The 24166-nt window shown below is 42.8% G+C and overlaps 1 long non-coding RNA gene across 2 annotated transcripts; it reads right to left on the reverse strand.

The window, feature by feature from the left end:
- Positions 1–386: 386 nt before the first annotated feature.
- Positions 387–22865, reverse strand: LOC120397856. 2 transcript variants are annotated; one of them, XR_005594038.1, is made up of 6 exons: positions 22648–22865; positions 16374–16430; positions 14198–14395; positions 11136–11311; positions 3633–3817; positions 387–2962 (listed from the first exon to the last, which is right to left on the reverse strand). It is a non-coding gene; the product is annotated as an uncharacterized LOC120397856 (long non-coding RNA). The 2 variants fall into 2 exon arrangements; XR_005594037.1 differs by lacking the exon at positions 11136–11311 and having other exon boundaries at positions 22648–22859.
- Between the last annotated feature and the right edge of the window lie 1301 nt (positions 22866–24166).

Below are 24166 nucleotides of genomic sequence, written 5' to 3' on the forward strand. Positions count from 1 at the left end.
TTAGCCCTCAGAGAGAATAAGTGCCTTTGACAGAAAAAAGTATTACTTATTCATCACCCACGTCTTAAGGTGGTTTACAGATAAATACTTAAAAGTGCCTTACTGAATCAAAACATTGCACAAACAGTTTTGAGACTAGTATCTTAACTTCTGTCTTAGTTTCTCAGATCTGCAAAAATGGAATTAAGTGACCTGCTCCAGGTCTGATAATCTGTCAGAACCAGGAGCAGACTGCTAGAGCTGTGACTTCTAGTGCAGTGCTTAGTCCATTAGATCGTATTGTTTAAATATATAATACTCCAGATATATGCATGCTACTGTCACACGTGCATACAGCAGGTCATGTCCATGTACTATTAAAAAACAAAAACAAACAGGCAGCAAAATGCAGCATGATTTTTTTTTTTATTTGTTCATGCACCCTAGCTTCCCCTTCTAATTCACTGTTAGCCCCTCATCCTGCAATGGGTTTTTCTGTGTGCATGTGCGTATGCACACACACCAGCAATAAGCACAAGCAGAGCTCACTGGCTGGACTGAGGCCTTGGTTTGCCTACAGAATGCATATATGCACTACTAAATTTTGTATGGGAAACAAAGGATACAACTCAAACTTGAGACAAATTATTGAGCATGGGGACACTAGCAGGTTCCAAGAATGTTACTGAAATAGTTAATCAGAAAAAGATTCCAGGAGTCATAGGCTGTTTGGAAGCGATAAGAATGTAAACAGTCAAGGATTCATTTAGGTTCCTGCATTCCTGGCATAGTGTCCCAGAAGAATCTACTGAACCTAATATTGTCTACTCTGGAGAGATGAGGGTGAGACAAAAGTCTGGTATTTTAATAACAAGTGGAAAGGAATAAATAGGAAGTTATGAACACAATGAAGTTAGGAGTTAAGGATATGATCACTGAAATGAAGACAGAAGACAACACAAATACCAATTTGTCAGAGAAACAGCTGTTAGATGAAAACAAGGTTTCAGAATGGACACTAAGCAGAACTAAAGATCAGATATAGAAGACAAAAAAGATTATGTTATCCAACAGAAAACCTATGTTCCTAACGTCAGAGACCGGGGCACGGGCAGTCACACCAAGTGGTTGAGCAGGAATCAGTAGCCAGGAATAGCAGTCAGAGGCCAAAGCTGGAATCAGAAGTCAGGAATTAGAGTCAAGAGTAAAAGCTGAATTACTTGGAGTGAGGTGAGGCAGAAGCTATCACAGCCACGGGTGAATGCTGTGAGCAGCCACTGAACTGCAGCTGGGCTTAAGAGCTGGTCTGCTGACTCTTCCAACAAGTCAGGCAGTGTAGCCAATTAGACAGCCTACTGCAGGCCAGCTGCACTCATTAGGTTGCCCTGAGACAGGTTCTGCTGCAGGCCCTGATTTCTGACACCTTAGAGACCAAATTTTCAAAGGGGCTTCAACCCAGCCAACCCTTTGCCTGTGCAACTTTGTACATTTACATAGGCTAAGGGCATAAGTTTACAGTCTGCCCTGAGTAAGACCAGAACAGAGAAGAAATACTTGCTGTCTTACCCTCCCTGGTTCACTCCTTGCTTTGGTGGGAAAAGGGGAATGCCAAGAGGAGTAAGTAATCTAGTAGATCAGATTAAATCCCCCTCCATGCCAGCTCAGTTGTTATCTGGCACATGAGAGAGGGTGAAGCCATGGCTCTATCTGTCCTCCCCCTGAAAAACAGTAAAGCCTTACAATGCTGGAGATCTACCTTAAGAGATGCACTTTAAAAGATGGATTTTCTCTTTTGCAATTTGTGCATTTCTGCTCCATCCATCTCATCTCAGAGGTCCCAGGATATTAATTCTAGTAAGTCAGTGGGGGCTCTATGCATGCCCAGGGTACATCCAGATGGATCCAACTGCAGCAAGGCAGGATTGGGGCATTAAGTGAGTTTATTACAAGGTAAACGAGGAAAAATCATGCTGATACAGGAGAACTTTGTAAACAGCATGATAACTTGCAAATGTTTTGGAATTAATTTCTCTCAATAAAGAAATGAATTATATTGGGTAGTCCCAATCTGCCAGTAACAGTTAGACTCCCTCTCTACAGCATTTATTAATTGTAAACTGGAAAGATCTACAGGTACTTAAAGAGGTTGGTGAAATCTAACCCAAGTTGTCATCACTTCTAATTCTCACTCAGAAACATCAATACAATATTTATGGACTTGAAATTAAGATAGAGAACTGCTGAGCCTAAAACACATCCATGACATGGGGAAAAGGTTAACTGAGGATCATCTGTTTTAAAGCTGTGCAAAAAATATCCATCTACCATAATAATGAATGTACAATAACGAATCAGACTTATGAAAAATTAGTTCAACTCAAGCAGAGGGTTCCCATCCTCCAGTTTAAAGTCCTAAAATTCAAAGTGATGCTTTAGCTACAGTCTTTTTTTAAGTTTCCGTATCTGTAATTTTGTTTCTCTGAGTGGAGACATCCATTTATCTGGGTATCAGTGCTGGTTTAGGCCTGCCCAGTTCACATGAGTTTATATTTAGATTTTGTTTTTAAATTCAGGTTCTTCCAGCTGGAAAACTGAAGCATTGTACTATGACCCTAGAAAAGGGTTTCCCTGCAGCTGAAACTACATAAACATGGTAGAAATATTAACCACATTACAGAAAGTAAGATAAGAATTAAACAGTGCAATATCTACTTAGGTTTATCATGAAAAGTTGAATATACAGGGATGGCCAGTGGATACTTCCATTATGAGAAATATTTAATTTCTCCCTCAAGCTTAAATACTGGACATTTGCCAGCTGAGTATCTGCTGTCCTTTGATTTTAAGTAGGCACCTCTATTGATCTCCATCCTGCCAAACTGTGGGTGGAAGGGTGGAGAGAATGGTTCCACAGGAACACGAGGGATGGAAAGACTGTGCATCACATCTGGCATCACAAGTTCTGGGTATTCACCTGTAGTTCCTGTATGGGGGTGGGAGAAGGAAAGGGATGTTTCATTCCTGATGGAAGAGGAGGACTGAAGAAGCACATTGTTTAATTTGGTTGGACCCTGGAAAGACTTAACCAAGAGTTATCCCAAATAACAATCCACGGTAATGATGACATTACGACCGCTGAATGAGGTATCTCCACTCTATATTGAGGATGCGTTGGTTTCCTCTGATTTGTACCCTCACCCTTCCCCTTCTTCTCTTAACATGGGCAACTGCCACAGCTGCTTCTTTAAAAAAAAAAAAAGGAAATTAAAGGTATCTTTGAGGACTGATCGTGACCCTCGATAAGCACTAAAGATGGAGGGAATCACTAAAGGAGGTACGAATAGTGAGACTAGGAGAAGTAAGCAAATGCACCGGTCTTCAGGAAAACTTCCCTTACCTTAAAAGGCAGTGGGTGCAAACAGAACCTGCTGCAGAGGCTTTGGAACCAGGCCACATTTGGGACACTTTTCTCCATCACCAACTTCTTACATTACATTCAGATTTATTGTCCACTGTCTGGATGGTGATAGGAGTCGCTAGCCCATCCTGCTGTACAACTGTGAAGCGAATCACCAGCAGGTGCAGTAAAATAGGCTAGAATAGGCCACACACAAACCTGGGAAAAGTCAGGACTACAGGGTTCTGACACTTACCTTTTCCTGCATGATTCTAGATATCTGGATGGTCCACTAACATTAGCAAGCTGACAGTATGGGCAGGAGTACTTTGTTGTGTTGCTGATGGAAGTCAATGGAAGATGCGGAAAAATGTCAAGCTGGGGTTGTCCACTGACAACCAGAGGGAGCTGGAAGGAATATGATTCAGCACACAGGATGCCCTAAAATGAAAACACCACATTGTAATAACTAAAAATCCAGTTTAGTTAAATTTCTCAGCAATGTAAGAGTGAAAACTCTCACCCCCAAGTTCTCCATAGCTCAGTGGTTTAAGCATTGGCCTACTAAACCCGGAGTTGAGAGTTCAATCCATAAGGGGGCCATTTAGGGATCTAGGGCAAAAATCTGTCCGAGGATTAGTCCTGCTTTGAGCAGGGGGTTGGACATGATGACCTCCTGAGGTCCCTTCCAACCCTGACATTATAAAAAAAAGGACAGACAGCTTTACAAAACCACATAAAGTCAGAACAGAGTTTTTATTTCATTAACCCCTTCAGTGTTTTGAAATTGAGGACAAAGGTCCTGTTTAAACAGTCATCCTGTTTCTTTATACTGAAGAAGTTAGACACTTTTGGCAAAAATAAGCCTTTAGTGATTGAGTAGCATAGTCCTTTCCCTCCCCTAATAAATAAAACTCTTTGGAACAGCTTCCCCATTGATACTAGCTGTTAAAACACAGTCCTTCTGAGTGTTCAAATTTTAACTATGCTTAAAAAATAAAACTAAAGAGAAAATAAGAGTCACATGCCTGAGCCTGTTGAGTTCAGATAAGTTGCAGAATTCCCCCATGCCCATAATTAATCTAAAACCAAGCAAATTGGCTTATAAACTACCCATACTGCTCTTTCACAAAGGAATATTCATACGTACAACTCTTCTGTTTATTGCTATTTTATGCCAGCATTTCTATGGAAACGTATTTTCAGAAGACTTGGATGTGTATAAACAGAATAATTCACATAGAGAAAAATGTTGTTTCTGTGCCATGTAAACTACCATAACTATGAAAACTGATGGCACATACAGTATGCAAGGCATGTTGCTTGCGAGGGGAAAAAAACAACCTGATTCTAGAACAACATACAAAAGAGCCCTATGTTTAAAACAGACTATAGTCTTTAGGTCTAAACATACTTATTTTTCATAATATAGCTCAATTTCCATATTTCTCCTACTGGTAGAAAAAATTAAAAAGAGCTGACAGATAAGAAGATCCATTCACTGTACACACGTGCTACTTGCTATCATAGCCTGACTGCAGAGCTTTGCTGATGTTAGAAATGACTTGGTTTAATTCCTTTTTTAAAAAAGCTCTGTTTTAAAACAAAAACTGCATACATTTCAAATTAGCTAAGCTGTATCTGTACAAGTTTCTGTTATGGGTTGCTCTTGTTGGTTGCTATCATGTAAGACAGCAAGATCTGTAGCTATCCGGTGTTACTCTGTAACTACTACTACTGCTCCTCGCAACTTGGGCTGGAAATCTCTCCAACTACTTGAATTGGAACCCCAGATGACTTCACCCTTGGTCTGCTAAAGCCCTGCATTCCCCCTCCTCCCCACACATAGCCCATAGTCAACCAAGTAAAGCAACTAGTCACACAGTTTTAGTCATTTACATAAGCAAGATCTTACAAAATGCATGTATTGCTCTGAATTGCTGTTACTTTATGTTGACAAACATTGTATTCTAGAACAGATTATGGAGTTAACACAATCTGTTTCAGAAACATTCTACTGCTTCTGACAGGAGGGAGACATGCTTACTAGAGTCTAGGGTGAAGTAAGCAGGATTCAAGTTCAAGCGTCAAGAGATATATTCTGAGCCTCAGTAGGGAAGGAGCAATAGCCGTGAAATTGTAACCCATTAGGAAAAGGAGTCTGGACAGCACTTGTGCTGCAGGTGCTACTAAAACGCAATCCTGAATTGCTATGACAACTATAAGAAATCACCTATTTATTAAATGGCTGGAGAGGGGAAGAATGAAGATATTGCCACCATATATAGCTATCATAACAAAATGAAATATTAGAATCCCAGTACGTTTGTCTCTCTTTGTAGGTTACTGGTCACCTTAGGCCCCGATCTTGCAAGCTGGTCCGGAGGGGCACAAAGGTCCACCCACATTGAGCAGCTTTGGAGGACTGGAGCCTTACGTTGTGAACTCGTCAGACAGGGATTGTGTGTGTCTGTATAGCAACTACGATGAGGAGATCCTGGACTTAGAATCATAGAATCGACTTGACTGGAGTGCCAAGCTACTGCCAAAATATAAATAACCCATTTCACTCTGTCTTACCAGATGTCAAATGCCAGCTGCTGGGTACATTTTAGCATTATGTTAACTACAGTGTTATAGAAGAAATACCATTATTTTTGCTACAAGTTGAGAGGACTCAAATTAGAAAAATGATGGCATTTTTCTTTAAATGTTTTCCAGTTTGAGGGCTTAGTTTGAAAGGGAAGCCCTGTTATTTCCCAACTTTTAAAGCAAACACAGTACCAAGCCTAAAACCTTGACTGTTAAGGTGTGATGTGACACAGCAAGACGACAAATGAGAGTTACAAAGACACTCTGAAAATGTGGTTTATTACTTATTATTTTCTTATGTCATCCAAATGTTTATTTATTACTGGGGTTTATTCAGAAGTGCTAGGCTGCTGGAAGAGTTTTATTTACAATTTAAACTCCACACATATACATACATGTAGTTTACATGGGTTTTTCACAGAGAAAAAAGTCCTCTCCGGTCCAAAATATCTTTGGTTGCTAGAGTATCCTCAAAAGGGCACCCATACCAGTTGCACATAAGGTTAAAATACTCTGAGAACATGTCTGCCAACTGCACAGAGAAAAATCTAAGCAGTGCAGCAGGATGTTAGAGTGCTCAAGTAAACGGAACACCAGGCCTAGCATGGTGGTAAGCTGTCTCTATTATACAATGATGGGGGAAGTCACTAGATTTGAAATAACTCTTAGTGCAGATCCAAATGTATGCTTTTGAAAACAGTGTGGAAAATTTCAAATGCTGTGTAAAGGGCCTGGTTTTCTAAATAGTGCTGGACACTTGCAACTTCCATTGAATTCCATGTCATTTGCATGTGCTCTGGACTCTGGAGGGTAATCGGGAGGTGTGGGGGGGGAGAGGGAGAGAGAGAGAAAGCTTCATAGACTTTAAGGCCAGAAGGGACCATTATGATCATCTAGTCCAGGGGTGAGCAAACTTTTTGGCCAAAGAGCCACATCTGGGTATGGAAATTGTATGGCGGGCCATGAATGCTCACAAAATTGGGGGTCGGGGTGTGGGAGGGGGTGAGGGCTCCAGGGGTTGGAGATGAGGGGTTGGGGGTGCAGGAGGGTGCTCTGGGCTTGCACCGAGGGGGCAGGAGGGATATCAGGCCTGGGGCAGGGGGTTGGGGAACGAGAGGGGATCAGAGGTGCAGGCTCCAAGTGGTGCTTACCTCCAGGGCTTTGGAGTGGAGCCGTGAGCAGGAGCGCGGAGCAGCTCTGGAGCAGTGGAGCTGCAGGTTTTTGCCTGGAGCTGGAGCGGAGCCGGAGCACAGCTCCAAAACCCTGCTTACCTCAAGCAACTCCCAGAAGCAGCAGCATATTCCCCATCCAGCTCCTATGTGGAGGCGCCGGCCAGGCAGCTCTGTGCGCTGCCCCATCTGCAGGCACCACCTCTGCAGCTCCCATTGGCTGTGAGCACCCTAGCTGCCCCTACGTGTAGGAGCCGGAGGAGGAATATATCTCTGCTTCCAGGAGCTGCACAGAGCAGAGCAAGCTCCAGACCCCGCTCCCTGGAGGTAGCTCAAGGGCCGGATTTAAAGGTCTGAAGGGCTGGATATGGCCCCCAGGCCGTAGTTTGCCCACACCTGATCTAGTCTGACCTCCTGCACATTGCAGACCATAGAACCTCACCCACCCACTTCAGTAGCTCAGCCAGAGGTTATGGGTCTAGTACAGAAGTCCCCAAATCAGGATTTAAAGACTTCAAGTTACCGAGAATCCATCATTTACACGAGATTAAACCTCCATGTGACCCATACCCCATACTGCTGAGGAAGGCAAAAAAACCCAGGGTCTCTGCCAATCTCACCCAGGGGAAAATTCCTTCCCAATCCCAGAAATGGCAGTCAGTTGGACCCTGAGCATTTTGGCAAGACCCAACAGCCAGACACCTGGGAAAGAATCCTCTCTAGTAACTCAAAGTCTCAAATAAGGCATCCAAAATTAACAGACACTTCTGTCAATTTTGACCTCACTCTTTATGCTTCAGTTCCTGCTCCATAAAACAGAATAATAATTCCACTTTACATCAGAATACCCTGTGATGTAAAACTCACTTATGTTTACAAAGCACTCAAATGCTACCGTACACAGTGTCATAAAAAAGCCCATGAAGAAATTAATCTATATTCACTTTAGGCTTTAGATAATACATAGTAAGAGAGACATAGGGCCCCTTCACCTCCACACTAAACAAGAAAGTTACTGAATACATGCACCCTCCACACCTTGTGCACTGAATGAGGCAAGGGTCCTGTGGAAAAAACCAGCATGTGACCACATAATTAAAGACTGTATGATGATGCATATGCACAAGGGGGCTAAATTAAGGTTAGATAGGCAACCTTAATCCTAGCATTTCCTAACTTTTAAATTGCATTTTGCAATCTTAAAAGGTCTTTTAACAATTGTTTTATATACAAAAAAATAAGGACATGATTCAACTACTATGCAAGTCCATTGGAATCTTTCCACTGACTTCAATAACAGTTTAACTGGGCTCTTAATGTTTAAATAAATAAATAAAAATAAAAACACTAAAAACCCACCACATGAGGAGAGGAGTTGGAAGAAGGCAGTAAACCAACTTTTAACAGTTTCCATACATTTTCATTGAGTGTGTTTTTGTTCATAATTAAACTTCAACATGCTAGTACTTTCAAAATGTAAACTCTAACAGCAAATATGTGAAAATATAGCCAATGCTACGCATGAGGACAAACTGAATCAATGAAGTCCACCAAGAGGTAGACTTATGCAGCACCTTCCCACATTAGTCCTTTCAATTTGTTTAATATCTAGAGTGCTACCCAAATGAGGCAGTTTGAGAAATGAAGTATTCTCTTTCTAAAACTTAGAACAATGATCTTTTGAGAAAATTCAGGGTTATTAGTAATAATACTTGGTATTTGCATACTGTTTTGTATCTTTAAATCTATACAGGATGTTCAGTTTCAGTCACCAATGCTTACCACAGGTATATGTAGCCAACAAGGTTGCAGAGTGGGCATAAAATGATTTGGAAGCCCTTTATAACTGCTTTGGACAAGTATAAGTAAACAAAGAGTAAGGCAGTATAGATTTAAAAAAAAAAATTCTCAAAAAGGTATTTATGGGGTTCTTTTCTAAGAGAGGAGGATGCACAGACAAAGAGAAAGAAGAAAAGCAAGCCAGGCAAAGACACAGAAGGAAATTGAACAATTCAGCGATTAACATTAAAAAAAGTTATTTATGGTTGGGGCCAAATTAAGATATTCTAGCTGCCTAAATCTATTAAGCAAATTTCTGCCAAAGCACATTAGTGCTTTCGGTACCAGCTATGAGAGAAAATTGTGTTTATTTTTTCCTACAAAGTAGCTCACTTCAAAACACTCCCTTTTATACTGAAAATTAATATCCTGTTAAGAATTAATGATTAACAGAGTCCTCAGTGTTTTATATGGTAAAGCATGATTTTATTTTATTATTCGAAAGTAAAGTAGACTTTATTGTAAGATACAGAACAATAAAAACTCCAGTTGTGTAAATAAAGATCTGATAATCAAATTCAGATTGGTAGTAAGAAGCAATGATTTGATAAAATCACCAGAGCTGATGTTATCAGATATGCTAGTACAGGCTGGAATCCATCCCTTAGTGTATAAAAAGAGAAAGCAACTATAACTACTTCTTACTTCTGACTTTGTAACAGGCTCCTATGCTAAAAAGTGCAAACTGAAAGTTGTGGTTCTGTGAGAACTAAGGGATGCCTGCATACATATATTCCCAGCAGCTAAATTTCTCCTTCTGAGGTTTCATTGCTGTTAGTTATTATTGGGCATACACTGCCTTTTACCCGAGCAATAGGCTTAGTAGTTCCCTAGCCACCTGGTGTGCGTGTTAAGACAATTCAATTTGTCACCACATTCAAAAAATGAAAACCAGTCATAATTGTGATTCTAAAGTCAAAGAACAGTACAGGCTGAGATACCCATGTCCAGGCCGAAGATCCCCTATCCTCAGAAAATATTAGCATTTCCCTATTGTGGCTAGTTGCCATAATAGCAATGATTAGATACATTGAAAACAGTTTTCAATTAATGGAGGTTAATAGAAAGTCAGAAGGGGGAAAAGGAGAGCCCCATATTTTAAATGAACAAAATATCATAAGCCACTTTGGTAAAGAGATCAGCCTGATGTCTTCATAGCCGATTCAGGTTTTGAGCATGGACAGCACTATTTGAGGCCTGTAGCTTTCCCCCTGTAAAGCCAGCAGAAAAGGGACTAACATCCTATGAAGCTCTGGAATGTTCACCTTCTGAAGTTTCCCTGGAACGTTCTGTAGGATTTGGAAGGGGGTGGAGGGTGGGCTGCAAGAAAGGCAGCGGACTAGAACTCAGCCAGCATCATTGGTGCTGGAGCCCCAATGTTTTAATGATCTAAAGCCAGATGAAGGTGCCTGACCTAGTACTGCAGGCTTCAATCTTCTCATTGTGAAGAAAATCAAATCCCACTCTGTGCATTAAAGGAAGTGTGAACATCATTTGGGGTTGGGTCAGAGAGTCAGGCTTACAAAGCTTCCATCAGGAGGAAGGACTGGAACAATGTACTTTCCCTTTAAGGGCTCAAGACAGAGATATTCAATATGCTGAACTTCTGTTCAGTAAATAGCCTGCATTACAGCACAAACAGGCAGGTGGCATGTATGTTTAAGTCCAGGAAGAACGAGAGGCACAAACATACCTCTTAAATGTGCCCTATTTCTCTGGATCTTTTGGGTCCAGCTCAGACAATATCCCAGAAGGAAAGAGGTACCAGTATGGGAATGTAGCTGTGAAATGGCACCAAAACTAAGTAAAAGCTTTAAAGCTACCTAAACTCCACTAAAATTTATTACCAATAAAAAAAAAATAGGGAAATGTTTCGTAACAAAACCAAAACAAACACCTCTGGACATGGAGGCTGCACCACACCTCCGGACATGGATGACAGCTGTGGAAAAGAAGGAACTGAAGCTGTTGGGAACCACATGGCTTCTTTAAACACCTGCTCTGAAGATTTTGTGCTGCAAAAAAGCGCAGTGCACTCTTTACAGTCAAAATGGGCATTGCTTTTCTAGAGGTTCCCAATGACCAATGGTGAGTGGGTGTCAAACATACAGCTAAAGGTAGCATAAAATCCCTCCTAAGCAGCTGTACTGAATCCTTACCTGTAAGGGCTTAAGAAGCTCAAATAACTTCGTTGGCACCTGACCAAAAGGACCAATAAGGAAAGAAGATACTTCCAAATCTTGAGGGGAGGGGGGGTTGTTTGTGCTCTCTTTGTTTGTTCCCTCTCTGGACGGACAGATAGACCAGGCAGGTAAAACATGTCCTGAAACCATACCTGAAATGATTAATCTAAGATTACAAAAACTGTAAGTAAAGGGCAAGGAAATGCGTTAGATCAGTGGTTCCCAAACTTGTTCTGCCACATATGCGGGGAAAGCCCCTGGCAGGCTGGTTTGTTTACCTGCCGCGTCCGCAGGTTCGGCCCATCGCGGCTCCCAGTGGCTGCGGTTCGCTGCTCCAGGCTAATGGGAGCTGCTGGAAGCGGTGTGGGCCAAGGGACATACTGGCTGCCGCTTCCAGCAGCTCCCATTGGCCTGGAGCAGCGAACCTCAGCCACTGAGAGCCACGATCGGCCGAACCTGCGGATACAGCAGGTAAACAAAACAGCCTGGCCCACCAGGGGCTTTCCCTGCACAAGTGGCAGAACAAGTTTGGGAACCACTGTTAGATTATCTTTTGTTTTAGCTTGTGAATTTTCCCTATGCTAAGAGGGAGTTTTATTCCTGTTTTTGTAACTCTGAAGCTGAGCCTAGAGGGGAATCCTCTGTGTTTTAAATCTTTTTATTACCCTGTAAAGTTACCTTCCATCCTGATTTTTGCAGGTGTGATTCTTTTACTTTTTCTTTAAATAAAATTATTCTTTTAAGAACCTGATTGATTTTCAGTGTCCTAAAAACCAAGGGGTTTGGTCTGTGCTCACACTGTAACCAATTGGTTAGTATATTATTCTCAAGCCTCCCCAGGAAAGGCGGTGAAGGAGTTTGGGGGGAATATTTTGGGGAACAAGGGACTCCAAGTGACCCTTTTCCTGAATTTTTGTCTAAATCACTTGGTGGTGGCAGCAATACCATCCAAGGACAAGGAAAGGATTTGTGCCTTGGGGAAGTTTTTAACCTAAGCTGGTAAAAATAAGCTTAAAAGGTGTCTTTCATGTGGATCCCCCCCATCTGTACCCCAGAGTGGGGAGGGAACCCTGACAGTGTCGAAAACTGTAAAATGCAGAGGCAACCTTGAAGAAAATAACTCATTTGTTCAAATATATCAACTGTCAGTTAAGTCACTGTGAACTTTCTGATCTAGTTATTTCATTGAACATCAGTGGTCACATGTGTAATACATTACCACAAGTTGCAACTATTTGCAGCTAGTTGCAATACTATACTTGTACACAAGAGATGCCCTAAATACTTGCCCAATCAAGAGCAAGTTCTAAAGAAATCCTGTCAGCATAAGGTATACACTTGCCACTCTAATATTAAATTGACTGAAATATGTTTGACACCAACAGCTAAGACTAATTTAATGGAAACAAAAATGGTGCTCAGCGATCCCTGAAATAACAAATGCAATTCTGAATTAACTGAGAGATAAAGTTACCTTTTTAAGTTTTATGGCAGATACAGTAACCTTCTACCTAGTAATTGCTCAATACATGACAGTAGCAAATGTAATTTAAATTATGTTTAACTTGCTATGAAAACTAAACTATTGTGAGAAAATAAGGACACAAGCCTTGGATCTTCTGAAACAAACTCTTTAGTGACACTTGCAGACCTTGTACTTGGCTGGATTGCACTGTATCAGCCAATAGAAACAAGGAAGTGGCTGGATGAAGAAAGTCCACTATGGCCCATATAGTACTTTAATATATTATATACGAGTGTTAACCCACTATCTTTTTTTGTTATCTAAATAGGTGTCTAATTCTTTATTATACACCAGTTGCTCCATTTTGCACTTTGACTTATTCTTACATATGGCTATGTGTCTGAATTCTTGCAATGTCAAGCTGTTCTTCAGCTTTAATTTATGCCCCCTTGTTCTTGTGTTTGACTCCAGATCAAACAGCTTGTAGTAAGTACACCTTAGCTTTCTTTTTCCTGTAGGATTCAATATGCCTCAGAAGAGCCCTCAACATGCAGCAATAGTATCTAGGACACTCCTTGTGAATATTTTGTTTTCTTTTAATATCTTTCTAATCCTCACTTTTACTCTTATAATTTATAACTGTTCAAAAAAGTTAACTATGGCATCAACAGGGTCACTCAGCTTGCTCTTAGTACAATATCCTTTTATATTAAAAGTAGTATGTCCAATTTTTTAGTGTGACCTCTAGACCAAAAAGAATCTGGGTAACTTCTGTTATACTTCATGCCTTTATTTAGGGACCCTAGTAATTAATATTAAGTATTAAGAGGACACGAAGTTATTTGCACCCAGCCCAGTCACAGAACCGTCTTTGCATTTAGCATTTGTATTCCAGTACTGCCCAGGAGCCACAGAGATTGGGCCAGGCACTGTATGTGCATATTGTTTAAGACAGGCCCTGCTCCAAAGAGCTTTCAATCTAACTAGACAATATGGGCAAAGAAAAGTAGACAACATACAAGCAAGGTTTCAGAGGTGCATGTCTTAATACTTTTTTTTTTTTTAAATAAACTGTGCCCTTCCACCTTCTCCCTCATTGGATTATTCAGGTGCCCCAGCCACTCTGTTCTCTCACCGATGTCCCAGATTACAGGCCTGTACTCCATCTGACCCACCCCACTGAGACGGATATATTAAAAAAAACCCATGCACCACACCAAACACATAACTATGTCTGTGTAATCTGAAGATTTGATAAATTAAAAAAAAATGTCTTTCAGTCCAACTGGTTCCATCTGCTCTTGCCTCACAGAGGGGTTGGGAGGTTCCTATCTCCACAGGTGCACCCTTGGGGGTGATGATAGGGGCTGGCAACTAGGATTCTCCTGCCCTTCAGTTCATGCAGCTCCAGCCGTTCTGCCTCCATACCTGCTCAAGGTTTCTACCACCTGACTGTTTTATAAAATGTATATTTAGATGCATTCCATTTTCATACGTTTTGTACTTAAAATGTCTCAAACAGAATGCACGAAACATTTCGCTCAGGCTTCTAGTTAAGAATTTGATTACTCACCTCTTTTGTACTGACTGCCATCTGCCCACTCCTCCCCCTTTCTGCCTCAGACAAGAGCAGAGTTTGTGTCATCTCCTGAGCAAATTTTTATCACCTTACTGCACATTCCTTCTTCCAGGTCACTGAGACATACAGTGAACAAACTTGGTTGTGAAACAGATCCCTGGAGCACTCCAGTCATTGCTTCCAACACTGACTCTATTTGCAAGAGAGGACAATTTGCCACATGAGATTTTTACAAATATAGAATAAATATTTAAGACAGTAAGTAGATTTGATATTAAGGCTTCTTTAGGGCAAAACATCAATTTATAGTTTTAAATTTAAGTTTTCTATTTCAACAGTACTCATATATCCCAACTATACACAGAGGGTAAACAGTTCTCTGATGCACAGGAATTTTAACGCTCACCTCTCAGCAAGGGTAGAATGGTACAGCTAAATCTCACATATGCTGAAAAGGACACTCTTGGGTTCATTATGTATTTCCAATCTGGTCCTTTTATTAGTATCTAAAATGTTCATTTCCTAAATGACAGTCACTTAAAACTCCATCTGGTATTTCTGATTTGTACAGGGAAATTCCATGCTAAAATGTGTGTACATTTTTTAACAGTGACTGTAATTAACCATCAAACAATTTATGAAGGGTTGTGGTGGATTCTCCATCACTGACAATTTTAAAATCAAGATTGGATGTTTTTCGAAAATATATGCTGCTCTATGAATTTTTTCAGGTAAATTCTCTGGCCTGTGTTATACAGGAGGTCTGAATAGATTATCACAGTGGTTCCATCAAGCCTTGGAATCTATAAACATTAAAAGCACTGTATTTTTCCCCCCCCAAAATTGCAAAAATTCTCAGACAAAAAGATTAAACAGGAACAAAGACTGTAAATATCTCAGTATTTGGGAGAGTTTTATAACAAATATAGTTGCTATGGATCTCTACTAAATCTCACACTACAGCAACACTTTCACATTTGAAAGTTCTTGCACATTTGGAGAAACAGTCCCAAACAATGGTTCTAAAAGTGGTCAAATGTAAATACCCACTTTTTTTGGTAATTGTATATTGTCTTAAAGAAGATACAAAGTTTGTTGTATTTGTATGGTTTGGGTGACCTTCAATGTGAATTTTCCATGTTTTCTTTCTCTCTCTCTCCCTTATTTTTTTTTTAAAGTATAACCGTAATTCTGAATTTCCACACAAACATTTGTGGATTTTGAAAAAACAATAATGAACTCAAGTGTTTTAGTCCTCTAATCATGGTTGACATTTAAAATCCTAACCCCAATTTATATGTTTTGCCTGGGCATTTTCCTGGTTTTTAAAAAATGTGTCAGAACTGCTCAGTTATAAGAGTCCTTGCTTAGGTTATGAACTTCACAAGGATGGACCCTGCTCCTCTTCAGATACCCAACCTGCTTATCACACCCAACACAGGGAGACGGAGCTATATATGATGTGAAGAGGGGAGTATATAATGTGAGTTTATACTTGAAACTATTTTTTGTCTACACTACCACTTTTGTCGGTGAAACTTTTGTCAGTCAGGGATGCGAAAACACATCCCTGACTGACAAAGTTTCACCAGCAGAAGTGCTGGTATGGACAGTGTTATACCTGCAGGAGAGACTCTCCTGATGACATAGCTAATGCCGCTTGTTGGGGATGGTTTAATTATGCTGCCAAGAGAGAGCTGTGCCACTGTAAGGTCTGTAGTGTAGACATCGCCTTAAAGACTAAATAGGCCTCTGCTTCTTCGCCGACCAGCACTACTATTCATTTCCCAAAATGGCATTCGCTTCTCACTCTCCCTCCAAACATACCCTCTCCTCTGCATATGGTTCCTTACATGCTATTCCTCTTCTAGAACTGTGGATTTTTTTTTAGAAATGCTTATCAGGCCTCATCAGGTATGAGAAAAGACTTGAATAATTAGATAATTCTGCCGAATCCCACCACAGAACCAAACAAAGGCACATGCCCTCTTCAACAGCAACAGATAAGCTTGAAGAACAGGAGTACTTGTGGCACCTTAGAGACTAACAAATTTATTTCAGCATAAGCTTTCGTGAGCTACAGCGCACTTCTTCGGATGCATAGAATGGAACACACAGACAGGAGATATTTATACATACAGAGAACATGAAAAGGTGGAAGTATGCATACCAACAGGAAGAGTCTAATCAATTGAGATAAGCTTGGCGTCTGTTAGCTCCACAACAGCTTGGAAAAAACAAACAAACAAAACAAAAAGTTATTCCATCAGTCCATCTTCTTACTCTTATCTCCCAAACAACATGCCCAATTTACTTAAAGATATCCAGAAACATTACATTCTGACAAAATTCCTGCCAGTAAAGTTTCAGGAAAACAGATTTAGTGAGTAGGAACGCAGAAGGATTTTTTTTAAAAAAGGCATTTAATAATGGAAGATTAATTTCAACCTTAACTATGAAAAGAAGATAGTATCTCCCTTATGCATGACTGAACACTGACCACAGAACAAGGTCACAGCACCAGTTTATTTAAAGGCAGAATTCCGTTTTGGGCCCAGATAAGAATGTAAGAACATAAGAATGGCCATACTGGGTCAGACCAAAGGTCCATCCAGCCCAGTATCCTGTCTGCTGACAGTGACCAATGCCAGGTGCCCCAGACGGAGTGAACCTAACAGGTAATGATCAAGTGATCTCTCTCCTGCCATCCATCTCCACCCTCTGAAAAACAGAGGCTAGGGACACCATTTCTTACCCATCCTGGCTAATAGCCATTAATGGACTTAACCTCCACGAATTTATCTAGTTCTCTTTTAAATCCTGTTATAGTCCTAGCCTTCACAACCTCCTCAGGCAAGAAGTTCCACGGGTTGACTGTGCACTGTGTGAAGAAGAACTTCCTTCTGGGACCCCCTGCCACTTAATCCAACCCACCCGCTCCCTGCCCCCTTACTAAGCCACTCATAGCAGCATGTGTGGCCATGGTGCTGCCCGGCTGGAGCCAGACACGCTGCCCTGCAGGAGCACATAGCCACACCGCTCACAGCGCTGCCCATGCGGCGGCATGGCTGTGGAGAAGGGGAGACAGTGGGTGAGGGGCCAGGGGCTAGCTTCCCCAGCCAGAAGCTCAAGGGCTGGGCAGGACGGTCCCACAGGCCCACTGTACTTTGCCCACCTCTGATCTATCTCCACATCCAGCACCTGACGTAAAGTGATGTAGGAGCATTGTCCATTATTGGATAGTACCTGGAGAACTAATTGTGTTGTACTCCAAGTTACTTATCTAAACGAGCCATGTAAAGTTTGAGCATACCCTTAGAATATTAGTAGCAAATTTGTGTGTAGATATTTGACATAGTAGAGGACTAATAACTTATTACCACTGACTTCCAAGGCCTAAAAGTTTTGTGTGTGTTTCTGTGTGTGAGTTGCAGGATGCGATGTAAAGTACACTTTACATGAATATTCAAGTAGCACACAAGTCATTACCTGAACCATTAGACACAAACGACTCAAGGAAATGCAGATGTCACTCCCATATATGTTTTGGCAGCACTGACTTTCCATATGCCAAGATAAAAATAATATAAATTTCTCCAATCCAATGGTGAACAGTTGTTAAAGAGTAACAAACCTCACCATTTCATTGTTTCATTAGGATTCTTCCTTATTTATTTTCTCCACACTAGTCATGATTTTACAGACCTCTATCTTTTCCAAGCTGAAAGTCCCAGTCTTATTAATCTCTCCTCATACAGATGCTGTTCCATACCCCTAATCATTTTTGTTGCCCTTTTCTGAACCTTTTCCAATTCCAATGCATCTTTTCTTGAGATGGGGCAACCACGTCTGCATGCAGTATTCAAGATGTGGGCGTACCATGGATTATAGAGAGGCAATAGGATATTTTCTGTTTTATAATCTATCCCTTTCTTAATTATTCCCAACATTGTTCGTTTTTTTGACAGCTGCTGCACATTGAGTCCACAATGATTCCAAGATCTCTTCCTTGAGTAGTAACAGCTAATTTAGACCCCATCATTTTATATGCATAGTTTGGATTATATTCTCCAATGTTGCATTTATCAACATTGAATTTCATCTGACATTTTGTTGCCCAGTCACTCAGTTTTGTGAGATCCTTTTGTAGCTCTTCGGTCTGCTTCGGACTTAGCTATCTTGTGTAGTTTTGTACCATCTGCAAATTTTGCCATCTCACTGTTTACCTTTTTCCAGATCATTTATGAATATGTTGAACAGCACTGGCCCCAGTACAGACCCCTGGGGGACAACAATATTTGCCTCTCTCCATTCTGAGAGCTGACCATTTGTTCCTACCCTTTGTTTCCTATCTTTTAACCAATTACCAATCCATGAGAGGACCTTCCCTCTTATCTCATGACAGCTTACTTTGCTTAAGAGCCTTTGGTGAGGGACCTTGTCAAAGACTTTCTGAAAATCTAAGTACACTATATCCACTAGATCCGCCTTGTCCACTGATTGATCCTCGTTGATTCCCTCAAAAAATTCTAGCAGATTGTAAAAGGGAACTTGTGCCTCACGAAAAAAATATGTTGACTCTTTCCCAACAAATTACGTTCATCTATGGGTCTGACAATTTTGTTCTTTACTATAGCTTCAACCAGTTTCCCCGGTACTGAAGTCAGGCTTACCGGCCTGTAATTGCCAGGATCACCTCTGGAGCCCTTTTTAAAAAGTGGTGTCACGTTAGCTATCCTCCAGCCATCTGGTAGAGACGCTGATTTAAAAGATAGTGGTTTGTAACCTGTTAGTAGTTTCGCAATTTCACATTTGAGTTCCTTCAGAACTCCTGGGTGAATACCATCTGGTCCTGGTGACTTATTACTGTTTAGTTTATCAATTTGTTCCAAAACCTCTCTAATGATACTTCAGTCTGGGACAGTTGCTCAGATTTGTCACCTAAAAAGAATGGCTCAGGTTTGGGAATCGCTCTCACATTCTCAGCTGTGAAGACCGATGCAAAGAATTCATTTTGTTTATCAGTAATGGCCTTATCATCCTTGAGTGCTCCTTTAGCATCTCGATCATCCAGTGGCCCCACTGCTTGTTTAGCAGGCTTCCTGCTTCTGATGTGCTTACTTTTTTAGTTCTCTTACTATGTTTTTTAAATGGGAATATACATTTAAGTTAAGCCTCTATTATGATGTCTTTACAAAGTTTCCACCCAGCTTGCAGGGATTTTACTTTTGGTACTGTACCTTTTAATTTCTGTTTCACTAACCTCCTTATTTTTGTGTAGTTCCCTTTCTGAAATTAAACGCTACAGTGTTGGGCCGCTGTGGAGTTTTCCCCACCACAGGGATGTTGAATTTAATTATATTATGGTCACTATTACCAAGCGGTCCAGCTATATTCACTTTTGGACCTGATCCTGTGCTCCACTTAGGACTAAATCAGGAATTGACTCTCCTCTTGTGGGCTCCAAGAAGTAGTCATTTAAGGTGTCAAGAAACTTTATCTCAGCATCCCCTTCCTGAGGTGATATGTACCCAGTCAACATGAGGAGAGTTGAAATCCCCCATTATTACTGTATTTTATTTTATTTTTATAGCCTCTCTAATCTCCCTGAGCATTTCAGTCACTATCACCATCCTGGTCAGATGGTCGGTAGTATATCCCTCCTGCTATATTCTTATTATTCAAGCATGGAATTACGATCCATAGAGATTCTATGGTACTGTTTGGTTCATTTAAGATCTTTACTTCATTGGATTCTACGCTATCTTTCACATATAGTGCCACTCCACCCCCAGCATGACCTGTTCTGTCCTTCTGATATATTGTGTACCCTGGTTTTATTGTGTCCCATTGATTACCCTCATTCCACCAAGTTTCTGTGATACCTAGTATATCAATATCCTCATTTAACACGAAGCACTTTAATTCACACATCTTATTATTTAGACTTCTAGCATTTGTATATAAGCACTTAAAAAAATTGTCACTTTTTAGCTGTCTGCCATTACATGATGTAATTGAATGGGACTCTTTTTCATTTGACTGTTTCTCATCAGATCCTACCCTAGAGTGACCTGCTGACTAAATGCTGCTTGCACAAATTAAAGATGCCCGGGGTAGTTATGAAACTGGGTTCTTTGTATTTTCAGGGCTCCTGAATGTTAAAGATTAAAATTAAATGTACCTTGTTTTGTTACAAGAAAGGCAAACAGCTCCCTTCTTTTTGTAATTTTACTGTGCCCTTTTGGACATGTCCATCCCTTACCCTCCACATATCTAGCAGTTTCCATGCGGGGACGTCTAAACATTAAAACGGACTATGCCAATTACATATTAAAAACTTTAAAAGTGATGCTTTGTAGTTCAAATTACTGGAGAAAACCTAGATGTTGTCAAATAAATCCTCTTTTTTGCCCTGTACAAGGTATATGCTTGCACCTTACCATAAAAGCCAGAAATAGAAGGAAAACTGCTTGCCAAATGGAATCTGAAAACCAGAATTATAGTAAAACTTAAAAAAAAAAATTACTCGTAGTCAAATTCACTCCAGGAAACTACTGAGTTTGTGTCTACGGAGACTTTAAGCCGCTTGATAATTAAAAAAAAAAAAAAGCAATATCACACCAGTTACATAAATCAGTCAGCTGAGAGGTGAAAGTGTTCCTTGAAGTTGAAATATTATTTACACTTCATTACCAGGTCTGGGAACTTCCTGTCATCAGCCTTCCTTATTACTTTCCTGCAAAAGTACTGGCAGGCAGACTCAGGTGGCATTCAGTCAATGCTTTGGCAAAAACAAAAACTGTACTGTGATAAGTTGCAAACTGATTGCAAAGATGCATTCTTGAGCATATCAAGTACATCAGGGTACTTCTCTCCCATAACAGAAAGGTTGACATTTCTCACTCATTTCAGACATGTGCCTATTTAGATAGATGCACTTTTAAAAAAATATGTCCACTCTGCTCCTCTAATCGTGAAACAAAGATTTGCTCTATTCTGCGCAAATACAGCAAAAAGCAAAAAGCCCATACTGAAGTTTTGGTACCTTAAATACTCAAAGAAAGCACCTTGCAAATAGTACAATGGAACAGATTAGGACTAAACAGGAGTGTTGTCTCTTTTCAAATCCATCCTCTACATGAGAATTTTTCACTTGGCACAGATTTCCTGGAAGCATGACTGCAGTACAAATAAGTAATCTACCATTACCAGAGTAGGTAAGCAAGTCAATCATTAACATATTTATTCGCATTCACCTGTCAGGTTATAGAAATATTATCCCTAATTTACAGAGGGAGAACAGAGGCACAAAGAGACTATGTGATTTGTACAAGGTCACACAGGAACTCTGTGGCAGAGCAGGAAGTTGAACCCTGATCTCCTATATCCCAGGCTAGCGCCCTAAATACAGGACCTATCCCTCCTCTCTAAACAATATCTGTCCGCCTGTATACTTACAGTTTGTGATTTCACATGCAATCTAGTGTTTTGCCTCAGGTCTAATCCTCCTGTGGGTTAGAGTGTCTGGACCAACTACTTCCTCTGCTGGCTGATGGTCCTGGTAACTCACTCTTTTGAAGTGCATGGTTTGTGCCACAAATCCTGCATTTTGATCCTTTACCCCAGAATCCTCATTTGTGGCAAGACTACAATTTAACCCTAGCATCTGCTTCCTGAAGGCTCCATGAGTGGCACCTTGAGTGGAGAATGCTGCTTATGCCCCATCCCACAATCTTGCCCTTCAGGGCCATAGCTTCCCACTTCCAACATCAGTATCTTTGGGTAATAGGATAAGCGCTATTGGACAGCCCATCCTGCTTGAGAATCTAGTTCTCAGGAGGATGGAGCAGTCAGTGGGTAGCCTCATTTCTTCATTCTGCTCACCCCCACTTTGATAGGGGCATCAGAGCCAGGGCAAAGAGGTGGGGAGAGGAAGGGAAGAGAGGTCCTTCCCCTGATGCCCCCCCCCGGAGCAACGGGGGGGGGGGGAGAAAAAGCAGTTCTTCTCATGCTACCTCCCCCACAATACAAGGGCCAATGGGGGGGAGGGGAGAGAAGAGAGGTCCTTCCCATTCCACCCCCTTCCCCAATTCGGGGCAAATGAGTGGGGGAGGAGAAAGGTCCTTCCCAGGCTGATCCCTTCCCCAGTACAGAGCCAAGGGGAGGGGAGGGGAGAAAGACCCTTCCCACACCACCCCCTTCCCCAACACAGGACCCACTGGGGGGGGGGGGGAGAGGTCTTTCCCCTCCCCCCAGCAGAGAGCCCCACAGTGCGGGGCCCCAGGACAATGTGAGGGAAGGGGGAGCCCGCCTGGCCCCAATGCCCTGTACGGGGGGGGGCAGCGATCCTTGCCCCCCCCGGCCCGTGCCCAAGGCGAGGCCCTTGCCCGCTCCCCCGCGAGCCGCCGGCCCGCGGTGTAGGGCTCTCGAGCCGCCCCTACCTGTGACGGGATGGGGGCTCCGGCTCCTCCCGCCAGCGGAGCGGGGCTGCGCCGGGCCCGGCCCGTCCCGTCTGCCCGGGGACCGCCCTGAGAGCCGTGGGGCGGCCGGGTCGAGCCCCGCTCCCGGCCCCCCGCCACTCCGGCCGCCTCTCCGGCTCGCCTTTAGTTTGACCTTTTCCGTGTCTCTCCGCTCCCGTCCCCGACACTCTTTGACGTCAGTCCCATAGCAACCAATCCCCGCCCCCTCCAACTCTCGCGCTCGCACACAGGGCGGGCGGGGAACCCGGCGCAGAGTAGCCAATCAGCGCACAGGCCGCCGCCTCCTCTCCCCTCCCCGCCGCTCGGGCGCGCGCGCGCGCTCTCCGCTGCCTCGTGGCCTGGAGGCGCGCGTGCCGGACCTGGGGGTGGGCGGGTGCTCGGCGGCGCGAGCGGTGTGTGTCGCCGCTGCACCTGTGCCTGTGTGTTCCGCACCCAGCGTGCGTGCAACGGGCCGCGGCTGCACCCGGGCCGCAGGCGTGGCGGGCGCCGTGCACTGGCCTCAGTCACTGCGCACCTTGGGTGCGTGGGGCACCGGCCGCGGGACACCAGCGAACTTTCCTTAACCGGCTGCTCTCCCGCCTCACAACTGTGAGCGCAGGCCCGGCGGAGGGACGAGCAGGGCAGCGTAGGGCGTCAGGGCGAAATGCTCCTGGGCTTTCAGCGGTGAGAGTTGGGCAGGAGAAGAGCAGCTGCGCTTCCCCGGGGCTGCTCCTGTGTAGGGTGCGCTTTGCCCCTGGGCAGAGGACAGGCAGGGATGCAAGTAGAGATTCCTGCACCCGAGTTGCATGTCGCCTCCCCCCCCCCCAACAGGGACGGCTTTAGACCAATTCCCCCGAATTGGGCCCTGCATCCAGTGAGAATCCCTTCCCTGGCTAGAGGCACCGTTTTAATTTTTACTCACCTGGCGGCGCTCCGGTTCTTCAGCGGCACTTCGGCAGCGAGTCCTTCGCTTGCTTCAGGACTTTGGCGGCACTTCGGCAGCGAGTCCTTCGCTTGCTCTGGGTCTGCAGCGGCACTTTGGTGGTGGGTCCTTCAGTGCTGCGGAAGACCTGGAGTGAGTGAAGGACCCGCCACCAAAGTGCTGCCGGAGCACCTCCCGGTGAGTACAAGCTCCACGTGGTTTTTTTTTACGGGGTTTTTTTTTTTGGGTCATCCATGCCAGTCTAAACTGTTTGAATTGGGCCCCGCATTTCCTAAAGCCGGCCCTGCCCCTGAGCTAACTCCTGACCTCTAAGGAGTTCAGTCTCCTGATTCCTCACTGCTTCTTCCTTCAGGCCCCTGCTCTTGGCCCAGCCCCCTAGTGGTCCAATATCCATCTTCCCTACACATGTTTTCTGTGACTCCAGCTAGTGGCATTGGAAATTTTTAGTGGGGGTGCTGAAAGCCATTGAACACAACTGTAAGCCCTGTGTATGGTGGAAACCACTTCAAGCCAGGGGTGCTTGTGCACCCTCAGCACTAGCATTCCCTTCAGATTCAT

Source organism: Mauremys reevesii, linkage group 2 (assembly GCF_016161935.1).
Source record: "Mauremys reevesii isolate NIE-2019 linkage group 2, ASM1616193v1, whole genome shotgun sequence".
Taxonomy (NCBI): domain Eukaryota; kingdom Metazoa; phylum Chordata; order Testudines; family Geoemydidae; genus Mauremys; species Mauremys reevesii.